This window comes from Ranitomeya imitator, chromosome 4, assembly GCF_032444005.1.
Source record: "Ranitomeya imitator isolate aRanImi1 chromosome 4, aRanImi1.pri, whole genome shotgun sequence".
Taxonomy (NCBI): domain Eukaryota; kingdom Metazoa; phylum Chordata; class Amphibia; order Anura; family Dendrobatidae; genus Ranitomeya; species Ranitomeya imitator.
The window spans coordinates 18,599,384-18,626,778 of NC_091285.1; the positions used below are offsets into that span (position 1 = coordinate 18,599,384).

The 27,395-nt window shown below is 45.4% G+C and overlaps 1 long non-coding RNA gene across 1 annotated transcript in view; it reads left to right on the plus strand.

Annotated features, from left to right (window-relative positions):
* Positions 1 to 27,395, plus strand: part of LOC138673909 (uncharacterized) — an 81,478-nt gene that overhangs the window by 43,091 nt on the left and 10,992 nt on the right. The window lies entirely within an intron of this gene.

A 27,395-nucleotide genomic window follows, 5' to 3' on the forward strand; every position in this document is an offset into this window, starting at 1 on the left:
CGCCGCAGGCCTCAGCGTGGCTGTTGGATTCCTCCCGGACCGCGGCCTGATTGGGCGTTTGCGAGCAGGCACATGGTCCGGAGGGTCCCTAGAGGGGCTCCTACGCCAACACTGAGACGCCTGGGACAAATCGGGGGAAAGGCACTCCGGCGGCCTTACTCGCCTGGACCGCCGCTCGCCGGGACCGGCCACCATAGGATCCCCACTGCTGCCACCCAGGATGCCGACCACCTGCGCCTCCAACCAGCCGGGGTGGCTGGGTCACCGCCGCCACCCGCAGCTGGGACAGCACATGATCTATGGAACTCATCCCAGTAAGCCCAGGTGTCCTGCTCAATTGGCTCCTGAGTGGGAAGTGACAGGCTCCACCCCCCCACCAATGATATAGCCACCTAATTCCCCACGAATTCCCTCCCCCTTATGGCATTAACCCCCGCCTTCCTTATTCCTGGCTCCAAACCCCTGTCATTACGGCTTCCTCGTACGCCGCCCGTGGGAGGGGGTGCGGCGGCTCGCTCCAGCCTGCTCTGGACTCAAAGGAAAGACCCAAAAGTGGACCTTCTGGGTTATAGTTCTAGAGCCCCCAAGGGCGAGCGGACCAGATGGGACCACCCCCTATACAGGGAGAGTTAGGGGCAGGCCCAAGTGAGATGGAACCACGACGGCTGGAGCCAAAGTGGCGACTAAAGATAAATAAAGAGAGGGAAGAGACTGGGGTATGAAGACGGTGGATGACGGCAGGGAACAAAAGGACTCTATGGAATATGGGTGGTAGATGGGACCAGGAGGACCAGAGTCGGAGCTGTGGCACGATGCTGGAAGAGAGGAATGAAAAAGGTAATAAAAGGAAAGTAAAAGAAATGAAAAAGGTAATAACTAGCAGGAATAAACAGAACTGGAAGGCATGAGTGGACACTGGGCAGGTATGGCAGAGACACTGAGCTGGTACGACAGAGACACAGGGTAGTTACGGCTGAGGCACAAGACAGGTACGACAGAGGCACAGGACAGGTACGACTGAGGTGCAGGACAGGTACGACGGTGGCACAGGACAGGTATGACAGAGGCACAGGGCAGAGCGAAAGGAGAAAGGGAGCCAGGGAGCAAGGGAGTACACCAGCAGTAAGGCTAGTGTAACCGCAAAAGATAACCAGGCGTCTTACCTGTGCAGACGCTGAGAAGAAATATCCGATGGGCGCGGCCATGATGGGGCGGAGCCAGCGGGTCATGACCTCCCAGAGGGCTAAGCGACGGGAAAAGCGTGACCACGCCTGCATGAAGTGCTGACGCACCGCGAGCCTGAGAAGACAGGCGGGGAGCGGCGAGGGACCCGGTCAGAGGCGCGCCAGAGGCAGGCGACGGACGGTTGAGTATTCGCCGACGTGACAGTATGAATGCCTCCCCGTCCCTGCCCCTGTCTGCATGCCTCCCCATTCAGTACCTGTATATGTGGCATCCCATGAGTCCGGTTGTCACAGTGACATTGCCTCCCTCACAGGGGGTGATGTCATGCCTGGAAGCAAGGAGGGGTCCCCTTACCAGGTAACACCAGCATCCAATACTTTTTCCTGACTCCAGACCAGAAGGGGGGAGCTCTAACACCTGGCTTCAAGGGAGCTTCCTTATAAGTTCTGGCCTGGAGGCGGAGTTAGGCCCCTTTCACACATCAGGTTTTTGCTGTCAGTCACAATCCGTGAAGATTGTGAAAAACTGATGCAACGGATCCGTTTTTTGGACGCATCCGACTAGCGGATCTGGCTAATTAGATCGGAGCATGCTCAGTTAAAAAAAATGGAATCCGTCACCGGATTCCGTTATTTGACAGATCTGGCGCCTTAGGCTTCTATTGTAGCAAATGATGGACGGCGATGGATCCGTCGTTGTCCATTTTCTCGACGGACACAAAAAACATTACTTTGTCCGGTGTCTCCGGCCGCTGGACAAACAATTTTCAACGGATCCGGTGAATGACAGATGAAACGTGAGGCCATACGTCGCAATCTGTCGCTAATAAAAGTCTATGAAAAAAAAAAAACGGATCCAGCGGCATCAGTCGCCGGATCCGTTTTTTTTTTCAAAATTCGACGTGTTGCGACTGAGGGCAAAAAACTGGTGTGTGAAAGGGGCCTTAGTCAGTCTGAAGGAGAGAGTGAGAGAAGAGGAGAGAAGTCTAGGAGAACCTGGGGAGTGGAGCTATAACCAAGCTCACCCCAGAGCTGAAACCGGACAACGGAGTCCGTGGTTGTGCGGGTACTGAAGTCCTGACAGCTAAATCCGGAGGGCATGAGACTGCAGCTCTTCCTGTGCTCAGGAAGGTCATGTGGTACCGCTCATTAAGGTGAGGAATATACGCTCCAACCCTATGGGAGTGGAGAAGCTTCCATATTCATCACCTTAATGAGCGGTACCACGTGACTGCTGAGCAAAGGAAGAGCTGCGGCAGGCTCAGGCGGCCGGAACAAGATGCAGTGCCAGCACCGAGGGAGCACAAGCAGGTGAGTATGATATGTGTTGTGAATTCTGTGGTCAAGCTCCCTCCTGTGGTCATGAGTGGTACTTCGGCTGGTTCTGTCTATGAGCTTCCTCTGGTGGATGTGAGTGGGGCTGCGGCTTCTGAGTTTCCTTCCTCAGGTGACGAGGTTAAGTCGTTAGGTGCTGCTCTATTTAACTCCACCTAGTTCTTTGTTCCTGGCCTCCAGTCAATGTTCCAGTATTGGTCTTGCTCTCTCCTGGATCGTTCTTGTGGCCTGTCTGCCCTGCATAAGCTAAGTTTTGCTTGTGTTACTTTTGTTTGCTATATTTTCTGTCCAGCTTGCTATATTGGTTTTTCTTGCTTGCTGGAAGCTCTGAGACGCAGAGGGAGCACCTCCGTACCGTTAGTCGGTGCGGAGGGTCTTTTTGCCCCCTCTGCGTGGTTGTTTGTAGGTTTTTGTGCTGACTGCAAAGCTATCTTTCCTATCCTCGGTCTATTCAGTAAGTCGGGCCTCACTTTGCTAAAATCTATTTCATCTCTGTGTTTGTATTTTCATCTTAACTCACAGTCATTATATGTGGGGGGCTGCCTTTTCCTTTGGGAAATTTCTCTGAGGCAAGGTAGGCTTATTTTTCTATCTTCAGGGCTAGCTAGTTTCTCAGGCTGTGCCGAGTTGCATAGGGAGCGTTAGGCGCAATCCACGGCTACCTCTAGTGTGGTATGATAGGATTAGAGTTCCCACGTCTCAGAGCTCGTCCTATGTTAGTAACTATCAGGTCACTTTGTGTGCTCTTAACCACTAGGTCCATTGTGGTTCTGAATCACCTGGTCATAACAGATATGCGCGCCGGCTCCTGGCACCTGCTGCTCCGCCGCCCCCCTCTCCCCGGCTTTCTGTACGGTGACTCGTGTATAAGCCGAGAGGGGTCATTTTCAGCACAAAAAAAGGGCTGAAAAACTTGGCTTATACAGGAGTATATAAGGTAGTTTTCATTGTGATGCAACACGAAATAGGACAAAATAACTGAAAACGTCAGTGTGCATTACTCTTCACCCCCTAAAGTCAGCACTTTGTAGAGCATTGTTTCACAGCAATTACAGCTTCAATAAGTCTCTATGAGCTTTCGACATCTTCTTGCCAGTGGGAAATTTGCCCATCCCTCAAGGCAAAACTGCTCCAGCTCCTTCAAGTCAGATGGTTTCCTCTGGTAAACAGCAATCTTCAAGTCATCTGACCACAGATTCTCAATTGGATGAAGGTCTGAACTTTGACTAGGCCACGCCAAAACATTTACAGGTTTCCCCTTAAACCACTCTTGCTGTAGGGTATGTTCCCACGGTCAGGAATGGCTCGGTATTTGCTCAGGATTTGACGAACGTGAAATCTGCACCAAATCTGCATCTGAGGGTATGTTCCATGGTCAGGAATGGCTCAATATTTGCTTAGGATTTGACGCAGGTGTAATCTGCACCAAATCTGCATCTGAGGTCACTGGCAGGTCACCTGCGTTTTTGATGCACTTTTTACATGCGTTTTTGATGCATTTTTTCTGCATGCGTTTTTGATGAGTTTTTTCATTGCATGCATTTTTTTGTCGCTTGAAATAAAGCTAATTGAAAGTTGACTTCTGAGAAGGAAAAAAGTGATTTCCTGTTTGCAGACATATTGGGGGTATGTTCCCACGGTCAGTAAACGCTGCGGGTAGGACTCTGCGTACATCTACAATGTCCAACCTGCAGCATCCAGCTGTTACAGCATAGTGGATGGGATTTCAAGAAATCCCATGCCCACTACATGTGCACCAATGCCCGTGGCTCACCCGCAGAGACGAACATGTGCCGCATCTTTCCAGACCGCAGCATGTCAATTTATGTAGTGGAGACTCTCCGTCTCCGCTGCGTAAATTACCCATACACTTTCACTGGATGCGGTAAAACCGCATTATCTTCCTAGTCACATGCGTATTAAATGCAGGGACGCCACTTACTACGCATGTGTACTAATTTACATAATGGTGAATCTTGTGACACAGCCAGAAGTACATCACACTGGAAGTGGAGGAAAGCACAGAGAGAGGTCCCCTCCTTTTTAATAAATAAATAATAATTTAAAAAAGTGGCGTGAGGCCCCCCTATAATTGTTAACCAGCCAGAGTACAGCAGACTACTGGGGCTGGTATTTCAGGCTGGTGAGAATCCAATATTTATGAACCTTACCAGCCTGATAATACCAGGCCACAGCAGTCTGCTTATCTTGGATGGTTAGCAAAAATAGTAGGATCCCCTCCAAAAAAAACAGCGTGGAGTCCCCTTATTTCTGTTAACCAGCCAAGGAAAAAGCAGACAGCTGCAGCCTGGTATTCTCAGGCTGGTGAGGCCCATGGATTTTGGCCCTCCCCAGCCTAAAAATAGCAGCCTGCAGCTGCCCCACAATTCGCACATCCAAAGATGCACCAATTGTGTCATTTTACCTGGCTCTTCACACTTGCCCTGTAGTGCAAATTTAGTTGCATTCTAGGGGGGGCACACGTGCAGGTCAGGCACGCGTCTCCCAGCAGCAAAGTATCACGGCAGCTAAGTATCGTGAAGTGCAGTTATTTCAGTGGCACAATGGCAGTTAGTCACGGCAAGAGTCAGGACCCCACTCGATGTATCTGTCTCTTTTGGGTATGTCTGCTGAATAAGCACTTCTTATTACTTGGATCTAGCTTTTCTATTAACCCATCTTAAGGTACCGTCACATTAAGCGACGCTGCAGCGATACAGACAACGATGCCGATCGCTGCAGCATCGCCAGTGTCGGACTGGAGTACCTTGGGCCCACCAGAGAAAAATCATTCTTGGGGCCCACCACGCAGTTTAAAAATACCACCCAGGATAGATCCTATATACCACACCACACGGGAGAGCTGACAGATCCTCTATATACTACACCACACAGGAGAGCTGACAGATCCTCTATATACTGCACCACACGGGAGAGCTGACAGATCCTCTATATACTGCACCACACGGGAGAGCTGACAGATCCTCTATATACTACACCACACGGGAGAGCTGACAGATCCTTTATATACTACACCACACGGGAGAGCCGACAGATCCTCTATATACTACACCACACGGGAGAGCCGACAGATCCTCTATATACTACACCACACATGAGAGCCGACATATCCTCTATATACTACACCACACAGGAGAGCCGACAGATCCTCTATATACTACACCACACAGGAGAGCCGACAGATCCTCTATATACTACACCACACAGGAGAGCTGACAGATCCTCTATATACTACACCACACGGGAGAGCTGACAGATCCTCTATATACTACACCACACAGGAGAGCCGACATATCCTCTATATACTACACCACACAGGAGAGCCGACAGATCCTCTATATACTACACCACACAGGAGAGCCGACAGATCCTCTATATACTACACCACACAGGAGAGCTGACAGATCCTCTATATACTACACCACACAGGAGAGCCGACAGATCCTCTATATACTACACCACACAGGAGAGCCGACATATCCTCTATATACTACACCACACAGGAGAGCCGACAGATCCTCTATATACTACACCACACAGGAGAGCCGACAGATCCTCTATATACTACACCACACAGGAGAGCTGACAGATCCTCTATATACTACACCACACGGGAGAGCTGACAGATCCTCTATATACTACACCACACGGGAGAGCTGACAGATCCTCTATATACTACACCACACGGGAGAGCGGACAGATCCTCTATATACTACACCACACAGGAGAGCTGACAGATCCTCTATATACTACACCACACAGGAGAGCTGACAGATCCTCTATATACTACACCACACAGGAGAGCTGACAGATCCTCTATATACTACACCACACAGGAGAGCTGACAGATCCTCTATATACTACACCACACAGGAGAGCTGACAGATCCTCTATATACTACACCACACAGGAGAGCTGACAGATCCTCTATATACTACACCACACGGGAGAACTGACAGATCCTCTATATACTACACCACACGGGAGAGCTGACAGATCCTCTATATACTACACCACACAGGAGAGCTGACAGATCCTCTATATACTACACCACACAGGAGAGCTGACAGATCCTCTATTTACTACACCACACAGGAGAGCTGACAGATCCTCTATATACTACACCACACAGGAGAGCTGACAGATCCTCTATATACTACACCACACAGGAGAGCTGACAGATCCTCTATATACTACACCACACAGGAGAGCTGACAGATCCTCTATATACTACACCACACGGGAGAGCTGACAGATCCTCTATATACTACACCACACAGGAGAGCTGACAGATCCTCTATATACTAGACCACACGGGAGAGCCGACAGATCCTCTATATACTACACCACACAGGAGAACAGTAATGTAGGTCCAGTGTGTGTAGTAAAATACTTACCGGTGGCCATATTCCACTGCAATGAAGACACAAGCAACGACACAGCGGCAGAAGACGGCGACTGCTGCGTATTTTATTGCACACAGGGAAGCTTTCTGTTGGGGGCGAGACATTGTTTTTATTAGTACGATTTTGGGATAGATGTGATATTTTCATCATTTGTTATAGCTTTTTTTGTGGAATTGTGGCAAACAGAAAAAAGGACATTTGGCATTTGTTTCTTTTTACGGTGTTTTCTGATCAAGTTAATTGTTTTTATAGTTTGATCAATCGGACTTTTCTGAACCCAGCAATACCAAATATTTGTTGTTTTTTATTTTTAAAATATATTTATTTTCAATGGGATAAAAAGGGTGATTTGAACTTTTAGGAATTTTTTTATTTTCTTTTTACCTTTCACTGGTACAGTTAGCCCCCTTAGGCTATGTGCACACGTTGCGGATTCTCTGCGGATCCGCAAATGATTTATAGTACAATGTAAATCAATGAGAAAAAAAAATGCCGTGTACACTTTGCGGAAAATCTGCTGCGGAAACGCTGCGGTTTAAAAGAAGTAGCATGTCACTTCTTTTTTGTGAACCTGCAGTGTTTTTGTACCCATTCCATTATAGAAAACCGCAGGGGTAAAAACCGCAGCAAATACGCAAGAAAACCACAGCAAAAACGCACAAAAAACGCTGCGGAACCGCACAAAAAAAATGCGACAAATCCACAGGTGTGTTTTCTGCCAGGAGAGGCAGAATCCGTACCAGAAATTCCTAAGCCTAATCCGTAACATGTGCACATAGCCTTGGAGGACATGAAGATGCGATCATTTGATCGCATGTGCTATTATATACAGTGATGCCACAGCATCCCTGCATATAGAAGAAATTATGGTCTCCTTTAAAGCTCGGCTACAGGAAGAAGACCCCTGGCTGTCATTAAAACCCATCGGCGACCCACGATCACCTCATGGGCACCAATGGGTGAGAGAATGATACGCACGCATGCTGGCATGTGTTATATGCTGCAGTCAGAGATTGACACTGGCATTTAACACGCGCCGTACATGTAAGGCAGATGTCGTAAAGGTGTTAATCACCTGAGGACCCCCTTCACCACTGTGTCACCCAATATCCTATGGGCCCCCTCCCCCACTGTTTCACCTCTATTTTCCTGTGGCCCCCTCCCCCACTATTTCACCTCTAATTTCCTGTGGGCCTGCTCAGAGAGTGAAAGGGGAGCCACAGTAAGGCTATGTGCACACGATGCGGATTTTGCTGCGGATCCGCAGCGTTTCCGCAGCTACGGGTCAGCAGGAGTTTCCCATGCGTTTACAGTACCATGTAAACCTATGGGAAACAGAAAACGCTGTGCCCATGCTGCGGAAAAAAACGCGCAGAATCGCAGCGGTTTACATTCCGCAGCATGTCACTTCTTTCTGCATTTTCCGCAGCAGTTTTACAACTGCCCTTATGGAAAACCGCAGTTGTAAAACCGCAGTGGAAAACGCAGAAAAACCGCTGTAAATCCGCGATAAATCCGCAGCGGTTTTCCACTGCGGATTTATCAAATCCGCTGCAGAAAAATCCGCAGTGGACCCAGAATGCGTGTGCACATACCCTAAAATAGAGGTGGTTGACACAATAGGGGAGGGGGCCCACAAGAAAATTAGAATATCACTGTGGGACCCCTCCCCTGTGTCACCTATAGGATGCATGGGACCCCCTCCCCTAACTGCCTCTGTGGCCGGAGATCTAGTCAGGGTGCCGCCATCATATAGTTATTTACTTACAGTCACACTGACTGCAGCCATCAGGACTCCCTCTGCTCCACTGCTGCTTGGGTAGGACTGCTGACCAATCACAGCACAGCTCCTTGCCTGAGCTGTGCTGTGAGCTCACACAAAGAAAACTAACGCTGATTGGCTGAATTGCAGCCAATCAGCGTTTACACTGCTGTCCAGGGCTTTGTGGATTGTGGAAGAGGAGCAGAGATAGGCAGCACAGGAAACAGGTGACTGTGGCCGGTCAGCTGTTATGTGCTGTCTCCTCTCAGCCTCACAGTCAGCTGTTCCTGTGACTGTGCTGGCTGTATTGAGGGTCGGCACTCTGCACACAGCTCTCCTGGCAGAGGAATGGCAGCGGCAGCAGGTGATGTGAAGGAGCTGCTCCTGCACTTCCATCACCTGTGCAGTCTGCCAGCCGCTGCCGGCTATATAATGTGCGCACTGCTGGGTCGGTGCACCCTACGAGCATGCAGGGCAGGCACAAATAAGGGAGGCAGGAGCTGGGGGCGGGGCCCACCGGAGGATTCTCCGGTGTCCCGGTGCCCCAGTCCGACCCTGAGCGTCGCTGTTTGGTCGCTGGAGAGCTGTCACACAGACAGCTCTCCAGCGACCAACGATCCCGAAGTCCCCGGGTAACCAGGGTAAACATCGGGTTACTAAGCGCAGGGCCGCGCTTAGTAACCCGATGTTTACCCTGGTTACCGTTGTAAATGTAAAAAAAAAAAAACAGTACATACTTACATTCCCGGTGTCTGGTCTTGTCCCTCGCCTTCAGCTTCCTGCACTGACTGAGCGCTGGCCGTAAAGCACAGCGGTGACGTCACCACTGTGCTTTACGGCCGGCCGGCGCTCACCAGTCAGTGCGGGAAGCTGAAGGCGAGGGACAAGACCAGACACCGGGAATGTAAGTATGTACTGTTTTTTTTTTTTTTTACATTTACAACAGTAACCAGGGTAAACATCGGATTACTAAGCGCGGCCCTGCGCTTAGTAACCCGATGTTTACCCTGGTTACCAGTGAAGACATCGCTGAATTGGCGTCATACACGCTGATTCAGCGATGTCAGCGGGAGATCAGCGACAAAATAAAGTTCTGATCTCTCCCCAGCGACCAACGATCTCCCAGCAGGGGCCTGATCGTTGGTCGCTGTCACACATAACGATTTCATTAACGATATCGTTGCTACGTCACAAAAAGCAACGATATCGTTAACGATATCGTTATGTGTGACGGTACCTTTACTCCTTCACCATGTTTACATATGCCCTTACCGTGCTGCCCAATTATCACCATTTATTTTCTCGGGTTTATAAAATCATAGCATGCTGCGATTGTCAGGGAGACTCGGCAGAGACTCGCCAATGAAAGGCTATGGGTGTAAGAAAAACATCGCACAGCACTAGGACCACGCGAGTGCTGTCTGATTTTTACCTACCCCTGTCCTTTAAAAAGCCGGCAATTCATATGCCGCATACAGCAAAATCAGACTGACAGGTTAGAATAGAATAGATAGAATAGATATATACACAGAGATACAGGGTGGACCAAAACTAGGTGGACAGAAAATAATAACATTTATATTGATTTATATATAAAACTAGCTGAAGAGCCCGGCGTTTCCTGGGCATAGTAAATATCTGTGGTTAGTTATAGCACCTCACTTCTCTTATTTTCCCATCACGCCTCTCATTTTCCCAATCACATCTCTCATTTTCTCCCTCACTCCTCTCATTCCCCCCTAACACTTGTCATTTCAACCTCACATCTGTCATTTTCTGATCACTCCACTATTTTTCCTCACTCCTCTCATTTTGCACTCACACCTTTTCATTTTCACCTCACACCTCTCATTTTCACCTCATCACCTCAGTATATACTGTACATGTTTGTCATCTCCCTTATATATAGTATACATCTGTATGTCATCTCCTGTATATAGTATATACCTGTATGTCATCTCCCCTGTATATAGTATATACCTGAATGTCATCTCCTTCTATATATAGTATATACCTGTATGTCATCTCCTCCTGTATATAGTATATACCTGTGTGTCATCTCCCCTGTATACAGTATATATCTGAGTGTCATCTCCTCCTGCATATAGTATATACCTGCATGTCATCTTCTATATATAGCATATACCTGTATGTCATCTCCTCCTGTATATAGTATATACCTGTATGTCATCTCCTCCTGTATATATATGTACCTATGTCATCTCATCCTCTATATAGTATATACCTGTGTGTCATCTCTCCTGTATATAGTATATATCTGTGTGTCATCTCCCCTGTATATAGTATATACCTGTGTGTCATCTCCTCCTGTATTAGACCTCGTTCACACGTTATTTGCTCAGTATTTTTACCTCAGTATTTGTAAGCTAAATTGGCAGCCTGATAAATCCCCAGCCAACAGGAAGCCCTCCCCCTGGCAGTATGTATTAGCTCACACATACACATAATAGACAGGTCATGTGACTGACAGCTGCCGTATTTCCTATATGGTGCAATTGTTGTAGTTTGTCTGCTTATTAATCAGATTTTAATTTTTGAAGGATAATACCAGACTTGTGTGTGTTTTAGGGCGAGTTTCGTTTGTCAAGTTGTGTGTGTTGAGTTGCGTGTGGCGACATGCATGTAGCGACTTTTGTGAGATGAGTTTTGTGTAGCAACATGCGTGTAGCAACTTTTTGTGTGTCGAGTTACATGTGACAGGTTAGTGTAGCAAGTTGTGTGCAGCAAGTTTTGCGCATGGCGAGTTTTGCGCGTTGCGAGTATTATGTGTGGTGCCTTTTGAGTATGTGCAAGTTTTGTGTGAGGCAACTTTTGCATGTGTTGCAACTTTTGTGCATGTGGCAATTTTTCCGCGTGTGCAAGTTTTGCGTGTGGCGAGTTTTTCATGAGGAGAATTTTGCACTTGTGGCGAGTTTTGCAAGAGCCTAGTTTTTGCATGTGGCGAGTTCTGCGCGTGGCGAGTTTTGAGTGGCGACTTTTGTGTTTTGACTTTTATGTGGCGAGGTTGGTGTATTTGTGGTGAAATGTGTGCTGAGGGTAATATGTGTTCAAGCACGTGGTAGTGTGTGGCGCATTTTGTGTGTGTTCATATCCCCGTGTGTGGTGAGTATCCCATGTCGAGGCCCCACCTTAGCAACTGTACGGTATATACTCTTTGGCGCCATCGCTCTCATTCTTTAAGTCCCCCTTGTTCACATCTGGCAGCTGTCAATTTGCCTCCTACACTTTTCCTTTCATTTTTCCCATTATGTAGATAGGGGCAAAATTGTTTGGTGAATTGGAAAGCGCGGGGTTAAAATTTCACCTCACAACATAGCCTATGACGCTCTCGGGGTCCAGACGTGTGACTGTGCAAAATTTTGTTGCTGTAGCTGCGACGCTTCCAACACTTTTCCTTTCACTTTTTCCCCATTATGTAGATAGGGGCAAAATTGTTTGGTGAATTGGAACGCGCGGGGTTAAAATTTCACCTCAGAACGAAACCTATGACGCTCTCAGGGTCCCGACGTGTGACTGTGCAAAATTTTGTTTCTGTAGCTGCGACGCCTCCAACACTTTTCCTTTCACTTTTTTCCCCATTATGTAGATAGGGGCAAAATTGTTTGGTGAATTGGAACGCGCGGGGTTAATATTTCACCTCACAACATAGCCTATGACGCTCTCGGGGTCCAGACGTGTGACTGTGCAAAATTTTGTGGCTGTAGCTGCGACGGTGCAGATGCCAATCCCGGACATACACACATACACACACACATTCAGCTTTATATAGTAGATTATATTTACTAACACTAGTATAACATTGACAATTACATTTTATTCTGAACAATAATACAAAAGCCCTTACATTTCATTAACGCAGGTGCTCAAACCGTTTTGCATCACAATTTGCACAGCTTTGAAGTCTGCCCTTACGCTTCGACAAACATTTTTGCACAAGTCTCTTTGGGTATTAATTTCTTGAAATCCATCTCTTATATAATTTTTCAAATCACAGACATTTTTTGGTTTTAGACTATAAACTTTGTCCTTGAGTACTCCCCAAAAGAAAAAAAAACATTGGGGTCAAGTCTGGTGAACGTGCCGGCCAATCAAGTGGGCCTCTTCGGCCAATCCATTTACAGTTAGTTCCATATATATTTGGACAGAGACAACATTTTTCTAATTTTGGTTATAGACATTACCACAATGAATTTTAAACAAAACAATTCAGATGCAGTTGAAGTTCAGACTTTCAGCTTTCATTTGAGGGTATCCACATTAAAGTTGGTTGCAGGATTTAGGAGTTTCAGCTCCTTAACATGCGCCACCCTGTTTTTAAAGGGACCAAAAGTAATTGGGCAGATTAAATAATTTTAAGTAAAATGTTCTTTTCTAGTACTTGGTTGAAAACCCTTTGTTGGCAATGACTGCCTGAAGTCTTGAACTCATGGACATCACCAGACGCTGTGTTTCCTCCTTTTTGATGCTCTGCCAGGCCTTCACTGCGGTGGTTTTCAGTTGCTGTTGGTTTGTGGCCTTTCTGTCTGAAGTTTAGTCTTTAACAAGTGAAATGCTGCTCAATTGGGTTGAGATCAGGTGACTGACTTGGCCATTCAAGAATATTCCACTTCTTTGCTGTAATAAACTTCTGGGTTGCTTTGGCTTTATGTTTTGGGTCATTATCCATCTGTTGTATGAAACGACGACCAATCAGTTTGGCTGCATTTGGCTGGATCTGAGCACACAGTATGGCGGCTCTGAAGACCTCAGAATTCATTCTGCTGCTTCTGTCCTGTGTTACATCATCAATAAACACTAGTGACCCAGTGCCACTGGCAGCCATGCATGCCCACGCCATCACACTGCCTCCGCCGTGTTTTACAGATGATGTGGTATGCTTTGGATCATGAGCTGTACCACGCCTTCGCTATACTTTTCTCTTTACATCATTCTGGTAGAGGTTGATCTTGGTTTCATCTGTCCAAACAATGTTATTCCAGAACTGTGCTGGCTTTTTTAGACATTTTTTAGCAAAGTCCAGTCTAGCCTTTTTCTTCTTGATGCTTATGAGTGGCTGCACCGTGCAGTGAACCCTCTGGATTTACTTTCATGCAGTCTTCTCTCTATGGTAGATTTGGATATTGATACGCCGGCCTCCTGGAGAGTGTTGTTCACTTGGTCGGCTGTTGTGAAGGGGTTTTTCTTCACCATGGAGATTATTCTGCGATCATCCACCACTGTTGTCTTCCATGGGCCCCCAGGTCTTTTTGCATTGATGAGTTCACCAGTGCTTGCTTTCTTTCTCAGGATGTACCAAACTGTAGATTTTGCCACTCCTAATATTGTAGCAATTTCTCGGATGGGTTTTTTCTGTTTTCGCAGCTTAAGGATGGCTTGTTTCACCTGCATGGAGAGCTTCTTTGACCGCATGTTTACTTCACAGCAAAACCTTCCAAATGCAAGCACCACACCTCAAATCAACTCCAGGCCTTTTATCTGTTTAACTGAGAATAACATAATGAAGGGATTGCCCACACATGTCCATAAAATAGCCTTGGAGTCAATTGTCCAATTACTTTTGGTCCCTTTAAAAACATGGTGGCACATGTTAAGGAGCTGAAACTCCTAAACCCTTCATTCAATTTTAATGTGGATACCGTCAAATGAAATCTGAAAATCTGAACTTCAACTGCATCTGAATTGTTTTGTTTAAAATTCATTGTGGTAATGTCTATAACCAAAATTAGAAAAATGTTGTCTCTGTCCAAATATATATGGACCTAACTGTATTAGGAAATGATTCATCAAGATACTCGCGGACTACTCTTGAATAATGTGGAGGGGCCCCATCTTGTTGGATATAAAGATCATTTGAATTGGGCTGTTGCTGTAACTGGCGAACAACTTGATTCATTAGAATTTCGAGATACTTATCTCTTGTGACTGTTCCATCAAGAAAAAAAATGGTCCAAAAACACCAAAACTTGAAATACCACCCCAAACCTTGACACCAGGCTCATTTAGTTGTTGCGCTAACGTTAAATGCATGTTCTCATTATACCAGTAAATACAATTCTGTCTGTTAATATGGCCAGATTATCGCTCCACATAATGTTATCTAAAATTACTGGATTTTCTTCAGTTTTGTGAAGCATAATCTCAGTAAATTGCAGCTGCCTTTCTGGATCATCCCCTAATAAACCATGAATTACATGTGGACGATAAGGTTTCCACCCATTAGATTTCAGGATTCGCATGATGGAAACTCGTGAAATTCCCAATTCTAAAGAGACTCTTCTGGTGGACTTTTTTGGACTCTGAACAAATGTTTCAGCAACAAGTTGTTTATTATTTTCTGCACAGGCTGTTTGGGTCGACCAGTTCTTGGAGCATTAAGGATTGAGACAGTGGCATCGAATTTGTCACAAATGCGGTAAATGGTTTGTCTCTTTGGTACACACAAGGACAGAGGTTGAGTCAACTTTAATCCATGTCAACTGGCTGCAAGTGTGATTTAGTTATTGCCAATAGGAGACCCAGGAAGACCCCACTTCTTACCCCGAGACATAAAAAAGCCAGGCTGGAGTTTGCCAAAACTTACCTGAAAAAGCCTAAAACGTTTTGGAAGAATGTTCTCTGGTCAGATGAGACAAAAGTAGAGCTTTTTGGGCAAAGGCATCAACCTAGAGTTTACAAGAGAAAAAAAGAGGCATTCAAAGAAAAGGACACGGTCCCTACAGTCAAACATGGCGGAGGTTCCCTGATGTTTTGGGGTTTCTTTGCTGCCTCTGGCACTGGACTGCTTGACCGTGTGCATGGCATTATGAAGTCTGAAGACTACCAACAAATTTTGCAGCATAATGTAGGGCCCAGTGTGAGAAAGCTGGGTCTCCCTCAGAGGTCATGGGTCTTCCAGCAGGACAATAACCCAAAACACACTTCAAAAAGCACTAGAAAATGGTTTGAGAGAAAGCACTGAGCAATGAGTCCAGACCTGAATCCCATAGAACACATGTGAAGAGATCTAAAAATGGCAGTTTGGAGAAGGCACCCTTCAAATATCAGGGACCTGGAGCAGTTTGCCAAAGAAGAATGGTCTAAAATTACAGCAGAGCATTGTAAGAAACTCATTGATGGTTACCGGAAGCGGTTGGTCGCAGTTATTTTGGCTAAAGGTTGTGCAACCAAGTATTAGGCTGAGGGTGCCAATACTTTTGTCTGGCCCATTTTTGGAGTTGTGTGTGAAATGAGCAATGTTTTGCTTTTTTCTTCATTCTGTTTTGTGTTTTTTCATTTAAGACAAATTAAATGAAGATAATAATACCAAAGAATTTGTGATTGCAATCATTTTCAGGAAGAAACTGAGTATTATCTGACAGAATTGCAGGGGTGTCAATAGTTTTGGCCACAACTGTATCTATCTAATATAGTGTATATACAGTACAGAGCAAAGTTTGGACACACCTTCTCATTTAAAGATTTTTCTGTATTTTCATGACTATGAAAATTGTACATTCACACTGAAGGCATCAAAACTATGAATTAACACACGTGGAATTATATACTTAACAAAAAAGTGTGAAACTGAAATTATGTCTTATATTCTAGTTTCCTCAAAGTAGCCACCTTTTGCTTTGATGACTGCTTTACACACTCTTGGCATTCCCCATAAAATGCTCCATAGATTATGCCCCATACAATTCAGCATAAAGGTTGATGGCCCCATAAAATGCTCCATAGATTATGCCCCATACAATTCAGCATAAAGGTTGATGGCCCCATAAAATGCTCCATAGATTATGCCCCATAAGATGCTCCATAGATTATGCCCCATAAGATGCCCCATAGATTATGCCCCATTAAATGCCCCATAGATTATACCCCATAAGATGCTCCATAGATTATGCCCCATAAGATGCCCCATAGATTATATCCTATAAAATGCTCCATAGATTATGCCCCATAAAATGCTCCATAGATTATGCCCCATATGCTGTTGCTGCGATTAAAATAAAAAATCACATACTCACCTCTCGTCGCTCAGGCCCCCGTCACTTGCGATATTCACCTTCCCCATTCCACCGCTGTACACTGCTCTGTCTTCAGGCTCTCTGACTGTTCAGGCAGAGGGCGGCACGCACTAAGTACGTCATTGCACCCTCTGACCTGAACAGTCACAGACAGAGAACATGGAAGACGGAGCGGCGCCCGGTGGTGGAATGGGGAATGTTGCCGCAGAGTGGATGGGATTTCAAGAAATCACATCTCCACTATGCATGCACAGCCACCTACGGCTTCCCTGCGGAGATGGACATGCCGCCCGTCTTTCCAGACTGCAGCATGTCTATTTACACTCCATCTCTGCTGCCTAAATTACCCATTCACAATATTAGATACAGTAAATTGCATTATCTTTCTATTCACATGCGTAGTAAATGCGGGAAAGCAGCTTACTACGCATGTGTACTAATTTAAATAAAGATGTACCTTGTTTCGGCCGGCAGTACAGCTACACTGCAGTTCTCACTATGAGCTGAAATGACCGTGAGAACTGCAGTGCACGTGACCACCTGGGACGGGGTTACCTCCGGACACTTGCCAAGTTCTTACGATCAGCTGACAGCAAGAAATGCAGTGCACGTGACCGCTGGGGAATGGGTTACTGTTGTGAATTCTGTGGCTGAATTCACTCCTGTGGTCACAAGTGGTGCTGCAGCTTCTGAGCTTCCTCCCTCAGGTGTTCTGGTGAGCTCGTTGACTGCTTCATTACTTAACTCCGCCTGATGCTGCTATCCTTGCTCCTTGTCTATGTTTCAGTGTTGGATCTGAGCTTCTCCTGATTGTTCCTTTGACCTGCTGCTCTTTATAGCTAAGTGCTTTTTGCTTTTTTGTTGCTTTTTTTCTGTCCAGCTTGTCTTTTGTTTTGCTGGAAGCTCTGAGACGCAAAGGGTGTACCGCCGTGCCGTTAGTTCGGCACGGTGGGTTTTTTTTGCCCCCTTTGCGTGGTTTTGCTTTAGGGTTTTTTGTAGACTGCAAAGTTCGCTTTACTGTCCTCGCTCTGTCCTAGAATATCGGGCCCCACTTTGCTGAATCTATTTCATCCCTACGTTTTGTCTTTTCATCTTACTCACAGTCATTATGTGTGGGGGGCTGCCTTTTCCTTTGGGGAATTTCTCTGGGGCAAGTCAGGCCTATTTTTCTATCTTCAGGCTAGCTAGTTTCTTAGGCTGTGCCGAGTTGCCTAGGTAGTTGTTAGGCGCAATCCACAGCCGCTTTTAGTTGTGTTTAGGATAGGATCAGGTGTGCAGTCTACAGAGTTTCCACGTCTCAGAGCTCGTTCTTGTATTTTTGGGTATTTGTCAGATCACTGTGTGCGCTCTGATCGCAAGCTCACTGTGTTTCTGGATTGCCTTCATAACACCTGTCATTAGCAAACATAACAGTACAAGGAGCCATACTAATGATTCTCAATAGAGGGAAAGAAAAAGTTCTGACATCATTTTTTTTTTTTTTTTTTTTCTGCTCTGTGTTCACTTTTTTTTTTCCCCTAGACATTTGGGTGATTCTGGACACAGGTGTGGACATGGATATTCAGGGTCTGTGCTCTTCAATGGATAATCTCGTTATAAATGTACAAATAATTCAAGATACTATTGATCAGAAATCTATGTTAGAACCAAGAATTCCTATTCCTGATTTGTTTTTTGGAGATAGAACTAAGTTTCTAAGTTTCAAAAATAATTGTAAGCTATTTCTGGCCTTGAAACCTCATTCTTCTGGTAATCCTATTCAACAGGTTTTGATTATTATTTCTTTTTTGCGCGGCGACCCTCAAGACTGGGCATTTTCTCTTGCGCCAGGAGACCCTGCATTGAGTAGTGTCGATGCGTTTTTCCTGGCGCTCGGATTGCTGTACGATGAGCCTAATTCAGTGGATCAGGCTGAGAAAAATTTGCTGGCTTTGTGCCAGGGTCAGGATGATATAGAAGTATATTGTCAGAAATTTAGGAAATGGTCAGTACTCACTCAGTGGAATGAATCTGCGCTGGCAGCTTTGTTCAGAAAGGGTCTCTCTGAGGCTCTTGAGGATGTCATGGTGGGATTTCCTATGCCTGCTGGTTTGAATGAGTCTTTGTCTTTGGCCATTCAGATCGGTCGACGCTTGCGCGAGCGTAAATCTGTGCACCATTTGGCGGTACTGCCTGAGGTTAAACCTGAGCCTATGCAGTGCGATAGGACTATGACTAGAGTTGAACGGCAGGAATACAGACGTCTGAATGGTCTGTGTTTCTACTGTGGTGATTCCACTCATGCTATTTCTGATTGTCCTAAGCGCACTAAGCGGTCCGCTAGGTCTGCCGTCATTGGTACTGTACAGTCCAAATTCCTTCTGTCCATTACCTTGATATGCTCTTTGTCGTCGTTTTCTGTCATGGCGTTTGTGGATTCGGGCGCTGCCCTGAATCTGATGGATTTGGATTATGCTAAACGTTGTGGGTTTTTCTTGGAGCCTTTGCGGTGTCCTATTCCATTGAGAGGAATTGATGCTACACCTTTACATAGTAACATAGTAACATAGTTAGTAAGGCCGAAAAAAGACATTTGTCCATCCAGTTCAGCCTATATTCCATCATAATAAATCCCCAGATCTACGTCCTTCTACAGAACCTAATAATTGTATGATACAATATTGTTCTGCTCCAGGAAGACATCCAGGCCTCTCTTGAACCCCTCGACTGAGTTCGCCATCACCACCTCCTCAGGCAAGCAATTCCAGATTCTCACTGCCCTAACAGTAAAGAATCCTCTTCTATGTTGGTGGAAAAACCTTCTCTCCTCCAGACGCAAAGAATGCCCCCTTGTGCCCGTCACCTTCCTTGGTATAAACAGATCCTCAGCGAGATATTTGTATTGTCCCCTTATATACTTATACATGGTTATTAGATCGCCCCTCAGTCGTCTTTTTTCTAGACTAAATAATCCTAATTTCGCTAATCTATCTGGGTATTGTAGTTCTCCCATCCCCTTTATTAATTTTGTTGCCCTCCTTTGTACTCTCTCTAGTTCCATTATATCCTTCCTGAGCACCGGTGCCCAAAACTGGACACAGTACTCCATGTGCGGTCTAACTAGGGATTTGTACAGAGGCAGTATAATGCTCTCATCATGTGTATCCAGACCTCTTTTAATGCACCCCATGATCCTGTTTGCCTTGGCAGCTGCTGCCTGGCACTGGCTGCTCCAGGTAAGTTTATCATTAACTAGGATCCCCAAGTCCTTCTCCCTGTCAGATTTACCCAGTGGTTTCCCGTTCAGTGTGTAATGGTGATATTGATTCCCTCTTCCCATGTGTATAACCTTACATTTATCATTGTTAAACCTCATCTGCCACCTTTCAGCCCAAGTTTCCAACTTATCCAGATCCATCTGTAGCAGAATACTATCTTCTCTTGTATTAACTGCTTTACATAGTTTTGTATCATCTGCAAATATCGATATTTTACTGTGTAAACCTTCTACCAGATCATTAATGAATATGTTGAAGAGAACAGGTCCCAATACTGACCCCTGCGGTACCCCACTGGTCACAGCGACCCAGTTAGAGACTATACCATTTATAACCACCCTCTGCTTTCTATCACTAAGCCAGTTACTAACCCATTTACACACATTTTCCCCCAGACCAAGCATTCTCATTTTGTGTACCAACCTCTTGTGCGGCACGGTATCAAACGCTTTGGAAAAATCGAGATATACCACGTCCAATGACTCACCGTGGTCCAGTCTATAGCTTACCTCTTCATAAAAACTGATTAGATTGGTTTGACAGGAGCGATTTCTCATAAACCCATGCTGATATGGAGTTACACAGTTATTCTCATTGAGATAATCCAGAATAACATCCCTCAGAAACCCTTCAAATATTTTACCAACAATAGAGGTTAGACTTACTGGCCTATAATTTCCAGGTTCACTTTTAGAGCCCTTTTTGAATATTGGCACCACATTTGCTATGCGCCAGTCCTGCGGAACAGACCCTGTTGCTATAGAGTCACTAAAAATAAGAAATAATGGTTTATCTATTACATTACTTAGTTCTCTTAGTACTCGTGGGTGTATGCCATCCGGACCCGGAGATTTATCTATTTTAATCGTATTTAGCCGGTTTCGCACCTCTTCTTGGGTTAGATTGGTGACCCTTAATATAGGGTTTTCATTGTTTCTTGGGATTTCACCTAGCATTTCATTTTCCACCGTGAATACCGTGGAGAAGAAGGTGTTTAATATGTTAGCTTTTTCCTCGTCATCTACAACCATTCTTTCCTCACTATTTTTTAAGGGGCCTACATTTTCAGTTTTTATTCTTTTACTATTGATATAGTTGAAGAACAGTTTGGGATTAGTTTTACTCTCCTTAGCAATGTGCTTCTCTGTTTCCTTTTTGGCAGCTTTAATTAGTTTTTTAGATAAAGTATTTTTCTCCCTATAGTTTTTTAGAGCTTCAATGGTGCCATCCTGCTTTAGCCAAGAATAAACCTCAATACTGGGCCCAGCTGACCATGTGCATGGCTCCTGCACATCAGGAAGTTATTCGCTTTCTGGTGTTGCATAATCTGCATGATGTGGTCGTGTTGGGGTTGCCATGGCTACAAACCCATAATCGAGTATTGGATTGGAATTCCATGTCGGTATCCAGCTGGGGTTGTCAGGGGGTACATGGTGATGTTCCTTTTTTGTCGATTTCGTCATCCACCCCTTCTGAGGTCCCAGAGTTCTTGTCTGATTATCAGGATGTATTTGAAGAGCCCAAGTCCGATGCTCTACCTCCGCATAGGGATTGTGATTGTGCTATCAATTTGATTCCTGGTAGTAAATTCCCTAAAGGTCGATTATTTAATTTATCCGTGCCCGAACACGCCGCTATGCGCAGTTATGTGAAGGAATCCCTGGAGAAGGGACATATTCGCCCATCGTCATCACCACTGGGAGCAGGGTTCTTCTTTGTAGCCAAGAAGGATGGTTCGCTGAGACCGTGTATTGATTACCGCCTTCTTAATAAGATCACTGTTAAATTTCAGTATCCCTTGCCATTGTTATCTGACTTGTTTGCTCGGATTAAGGGGGCTAGTTAGTTCACTAAGATAGATCTTCGTGGTGCGTATAATCTGGTGAGAATCAGGCAAGGAGATGAATGGAAAACTGCATTCAATACGCCCGAGGGTCATTTTGAGTATCTAGTGATGCCATTCGGACTTGCCAATGCTCCATCTGTGTTTCAGTCTTTTATGCATGACATCTTCCGTGAGTATCTGGATAAATTCCTGATTGTTTACTTGGATGACATTTTGATCTTCTCAGATGATTGGGAGTCTCATGTGAAGCAGGTCAGAATGGTTTTTCAGGTCCTGCGTGCTAACTCTTTGTTTGTGAAGGGATCAAAGTGTCTCTTCGGTGTGCAGAAAGTTTCATTTTTGGGGTTTATCTTTACCCCTTCTACTATCGAGATGGATCCAGTTAAGGTCCAAGTCATCCAGGATTGGATTCAGCCGACATCTCTGAAAAGTCTGCAAAAGTTCCTGGGCTTTGCTAATTTTTATCGTCGCTTCATCTGTAATTTTTCTAGCATTGCCAAACCATTGACCGATTTGACCAAGAAGGGTGCTGATTTGGTTAATTGGTCTTCTGCTGCTGTGGAAGCTTTTCAGGAGTTGAAGCGTCGTTTTTGTTCTGCCCCTGTGTTGTGTCAGCCAGATGTTTCTCTTCCGTTCCAGGTCGAAGTTGATGCTTCTGAGATTGGAGCAGGGGCGGTTTTGTCACAGAGAGGTTCTGATTGCTCAGTGATGAAACCATGTGCTTTCTTTTCCAGGAAGTTTTCGCCCGCTGAGCGTAATTATGATGTGGGCAATCGAGAGTTGCTGGCCATGAAGTGGGCATTCGAGGAGTGGCGTCATTGGCTTGAAGGAGCTAAGCATCACGTGGTGGTATTGACTGATCATAAGAACTTGACTTATCTCGAGTCTGCCAAGCGCTTGAATCCTAGACAGGCCCGTTGGTCGTTATTTTTTGCCCGCTTCGACTTTGTGATTTCGTACCTTCCGGGCTCTAAAAATGTGAAGGCAGATGCTCTGTCTAGGAGTTTTGTGCCCGACTCTCCGTGTTTATCTGAGCCAGCGGGTATCCTCAAGGAAGGAGTCATTGTGTCTGCCATCTCCCCTGATTTGCGGCGGGTGCTGCAAAAATTTCAGGCGAATAAACCTGATCGTTGTCCAGCAGAGAAACTGTTCGTCCCTGATAGGTGGACTAATAAACTTATCTCTGAACTTCATTGTTCGGTGTTGGCTGGTCATCCTGGAATCTTTGGTACCAGAGAGTTAGTGGCTAGATCCTTCTGGTGGCCATCTCTGTCACGGGATGTACGTACTTTTGTGCAGTCCTGCGGAATTTGTGCTAGGGCTAAGCCCTGCTGTTCTCGTGCCAGTGGGTTGCTTTTGCCCTTGCCGGTCCCAAAGAGGCCTTGGACACATATTTCGATGGATTTCATTTCTGACCTTCCCGTTTCTCAAAAGATGTCAGTCATTTGGGTGGTCTGTGATCGCTTTTCTAAAATGGTCCATCTGGTGCCCTTGGCTAAATTGCCTTCCTCCTCTGATTTGGTACCTTTGTTCTTTCAGCATGTGGTTCGGTTGCATGGCATTCCTGAGAATATTGTTTCTGACAGAGGTTCCCAGTTTGTTTCAAGGTTTTGGCGAGCCTTTTGTGGTAGGATGGGCATTGACCTATCCTTTTCCTCGGCTTTCCATCCTCAGACTAATGGCCAGACCGAACGAACCAATCAGACCTTGGAAACATATCTGAGATGTTTTGTTTCTGCAGACCAGGATGATTGGGTGTCCTTTTTGCCGTTGGCTGAGTTCGCCCTTAATAATCGGGCCAGCTCGGCTACCTTGGTTTCTCCATTTTTTTGCAATTCTGGGTTCCATCCTCGTTTCTCTTCAGGACAGGTTGAGTCTTCGGACTGTCCTGGTGTGGATTCTGTGGTGGATAGGTTGCAGCAGATCTGGACTCAGGTAGTGGACAATTTGATCTTGTCCCAGGAGAAAGCTCAACTTTTCGCTAATCGCAGACGCCGTGTGGGTCCCCGACTTCGTGTTGGGGATCTGGTTTGGCTATCTTCTCGTCATATTCCTATGAAGGTTTCCTCTCCTAAATTTAAACTTCGTTTTATTGGTCCGTATAGGATTTCTGAGGTTCTCAATCCTGTGTCTTTTCGTTTGACCCTCCCAGACTCCTTTTCCATACATAATGTATTCCATAGGTCGTTGTTGCGGAGATACGTGGCACCTATGGTTCCATCTGTTGAGCCTCCTGCCCCGGTTTTGGTGGAGGGGGAATTGGAGTATATTGTGGAGAAGATTTTGGATTCTCGTGTTTCTAGACGGAAACTCCAGTATCTGGTTAAATGGAAGGGTTATGCTCAGGAAGATAATTCCTGGGTTTTTGCCTCTGATGTTCATGCTTCCGATCTTGTTCGTGCCTTTCATGCGGCTCATCCTGGTCGGCCTGGGGGCTCTGGTGAGGGTTCGGTGACCCCTCCTCAAGGGGGGGTACTGTTGTGAATTCTGTGGCTGAATTCACTCCTGTGGTCACAAGTGGTGCTGCAGCTTCTGAGCTTCCTCCCTCAGGTGTTCTGGTGAGCTCGTTGACTGCTTCATTACTTAACTCCGCCTGATGCTGCTATCCTTGCTCCTTGTCTATGTTTCAGTGTTGGATCTGAGCTTCTCCTGATTGTTCCTTTGACCTGCTGCTCTTTATAGCTAAGTGCTTTTTGCTTTTTTGTTGCTTTTTTTCTGTCCAGCTTGTTTTTTGTTTTGCTGGAAGCTCTGAGACGCAAAGGGTGTACCGCCGTGCCGTTAGTTCGGCACCGTGGGGTTTTTTTGCCCCCTTTGCGTGGTTTTGCTTTAGGGTTTTTTGTAGACTGCAAAGTTCGCTTTACTGTCCTCGCTCTGTCCTAGAATATCGGGCCCCACTTTGCTGAATCTATTTCATCCCTACGTTTTGTCTTTTCATCTTACTCACAGTCATTATGTGTGGGGGGCTGCCTTTTCCTTTGGGGAATTTCTCTGGGGCAAGTCAGGCCTATTTTTCTATCTTCAGGCTAGCTAGTTTCTTAGGCTGTGCCGAGTTGCCTAGGTAGTTGTTAGGCGCAATCCACAGCCGCTTTTAGTTGTGTTTAGGATAGGATCAGGTGTGCAGTCTACAGAGTTTCCACGTCTCAGAGCTCGTTCTTGTATTTTTGGGTATTTGTCAGATCACTGTGTGCGCTCTGATCGCAAGCTCACTGTGTTTCTGGATTGCCTTCATAACACCTGTCATTAGCAAACATAACAGGTTACCTCCAGTCATTTGCGAAGTTCTTACGATCAGCTGACCATAAGAACTGCAGTGCACGTGACCGCCGGGGATGGGGTTACCTCCAGTCATTTGCCAAGTTCTTACGATCAGCTGACCATAAGAACTGCAGTGCACGTGACAGCCAGGGATGAGGTTATCTCCGATCGCTTGCCAAGTTCTTACGATCAGCTGACTGCAAGAACTGCAGTGCACGTGACCGACAGGGACCACGTTATCTCCTCCGGTCCGGCGATCATCTTCAAGCTCTGAAGTGTTCTGGATATCAGGCTGAGTGCTGGCATAAAGACACCGTTCAGCCATAGGCATCCAGATGTAGCAGACATGGACTCGTGGGACAGTATGTATATCTTCTCGGCAGACAGGTATGGTATACTAACACTCAAAAAAATATCCCAAAATAAGATAAAGGACATGAAACTCAAAACATATTCAGTATCAACCAAAGAATAGGTGCGGGGCAGCGGGGACGGGCTTCCACCGGCACAATGCCTGTTTACATTGGTAAGATATGTCGTATTTTCTGTAACCTTTGGGCCATATGGTGTTGCGGTTTTGTTTGGATAACTTGATAGGCATTGGCACTTTATTATTGTATCTTAATTCTTTCTATGGACTACCGCTTGCCTGAGATTATTAGTTATACTAACGGCCCATGGGACACATGATAAATTCAGCCATCATTTGCTTGTGGTGAGTAATCCTTTCTGTATATGCGTCATTATAAATACTTAAATGGCTTTTATTGTGCAGTGGTGTTATCCTGTCCCTGATTATATGGTGTCCAGTAGTTCTAGTTTCTATGGTATTAAATTTTAAACTTTATTAATAAAGATACTATTTATGGATTATACTTAGTTTGTGGTCTATCTGCAGGTATGGTATACTGTTGCTTTTTTATTTTATTTCTTAAAGGAGATCGAGGGCTTCAGTGGAATTAGGCGATGCAGTAAGTATGGTTTAATTAAGATCTATTAAAGGAGTCTGTGTCATTATTTCAATTAAAGGACTTTATTCAGGCTGTGTCTTTATTTACCATTTAACTATAGGATTATTAATGTATAGGTGTCTTATAGATGCCTCTCTATTACTATGCCATGGGCTTGATGTCACCTGACAATAAAAGGTGACATCAACCCCACAAATATTACCCCACTTGCCACCACTACAGTGCAAGTGGGAAGAGTCCAGTAAAGTGCCACAATTGGCGCATCTTTGTATGTGCCAATTGTGGGGCGGCTGCGGGCTGCTATTTTTACGCTGGTGAGGACCAAAACCCATTGGCCTCACCAGTCTGAGAATACCAGGCCGCAGCAGTCTGCTTTTCCCTTGGCTGGTTAATAAAAATAGGGGGACCCCACGCTATTTTTTTTTAGGGGATCCCACTATTTTTGCTAACCATCCAAGGTAAACAGACTGCTGCGGCCTGGTATTATCAGGCTGGTAAGGTTCATGGATATTGGATCCTTACCAGTCTGAGATACCAGTCCCAGTAGTCTGCTTTACTCTGGCTGGTTAACAAATAGAGGTGGACCCCACATTATTTTTTTAAATTATTATTTATTTATTATAAAGGAGGGAACTTCTCTCTGTGCTTTCCTCCACTTCCAGTGTCATGTACTTCTGGTTGTGTCACAAGATTCACCATTATTTAAATTAGTACACATGCGTAGTAAGCTGCGTCCCAGCACTTAATACGCATGTGATTAGGACGATAATGCGGTTTTATCGCACCTAATGAAAGTGTATGGGTAATTTGACATGCTGCGGTCTGGAAAGACGTGCCGCATGTCCGTCTCTGCAGGTGAGCCACGGGTATCGGTGGACGCATAGTGGGCATGGGATTTCTTACAATTCCATCCACTATGGCTGTAACAGGTGGACGCTGCAGGCTGGACAATGCGAATATACGCAGCGTCCAACCCACAGCGTTTACTGACCGTGGGCACATACCCTCAGATGCATTCAGCAATGATGCTGGAAATTCCCCCTGAGCACGCTGCATAATCAAAGTGTGCAAAGAGAGACAATGTAATATAACAATGAAGCAGAATATATAAGAAATAAAGACAGAAAAGCAAATTGATTTTATTCTTATATTTTACTTAAATCTCAAAAAAAAATCCAACAGTTACATATATAGATCTGGTGTCCCCAAAAGTGATACAAAGAGGCATAAAATAAGGCACGTTTCATGTGATTGGGTCATTATCAAAACAATAAGGATAAACCTCCCCAAAAATTTACACCCACATTTGGGTTCAGGTAGTCAGAAAT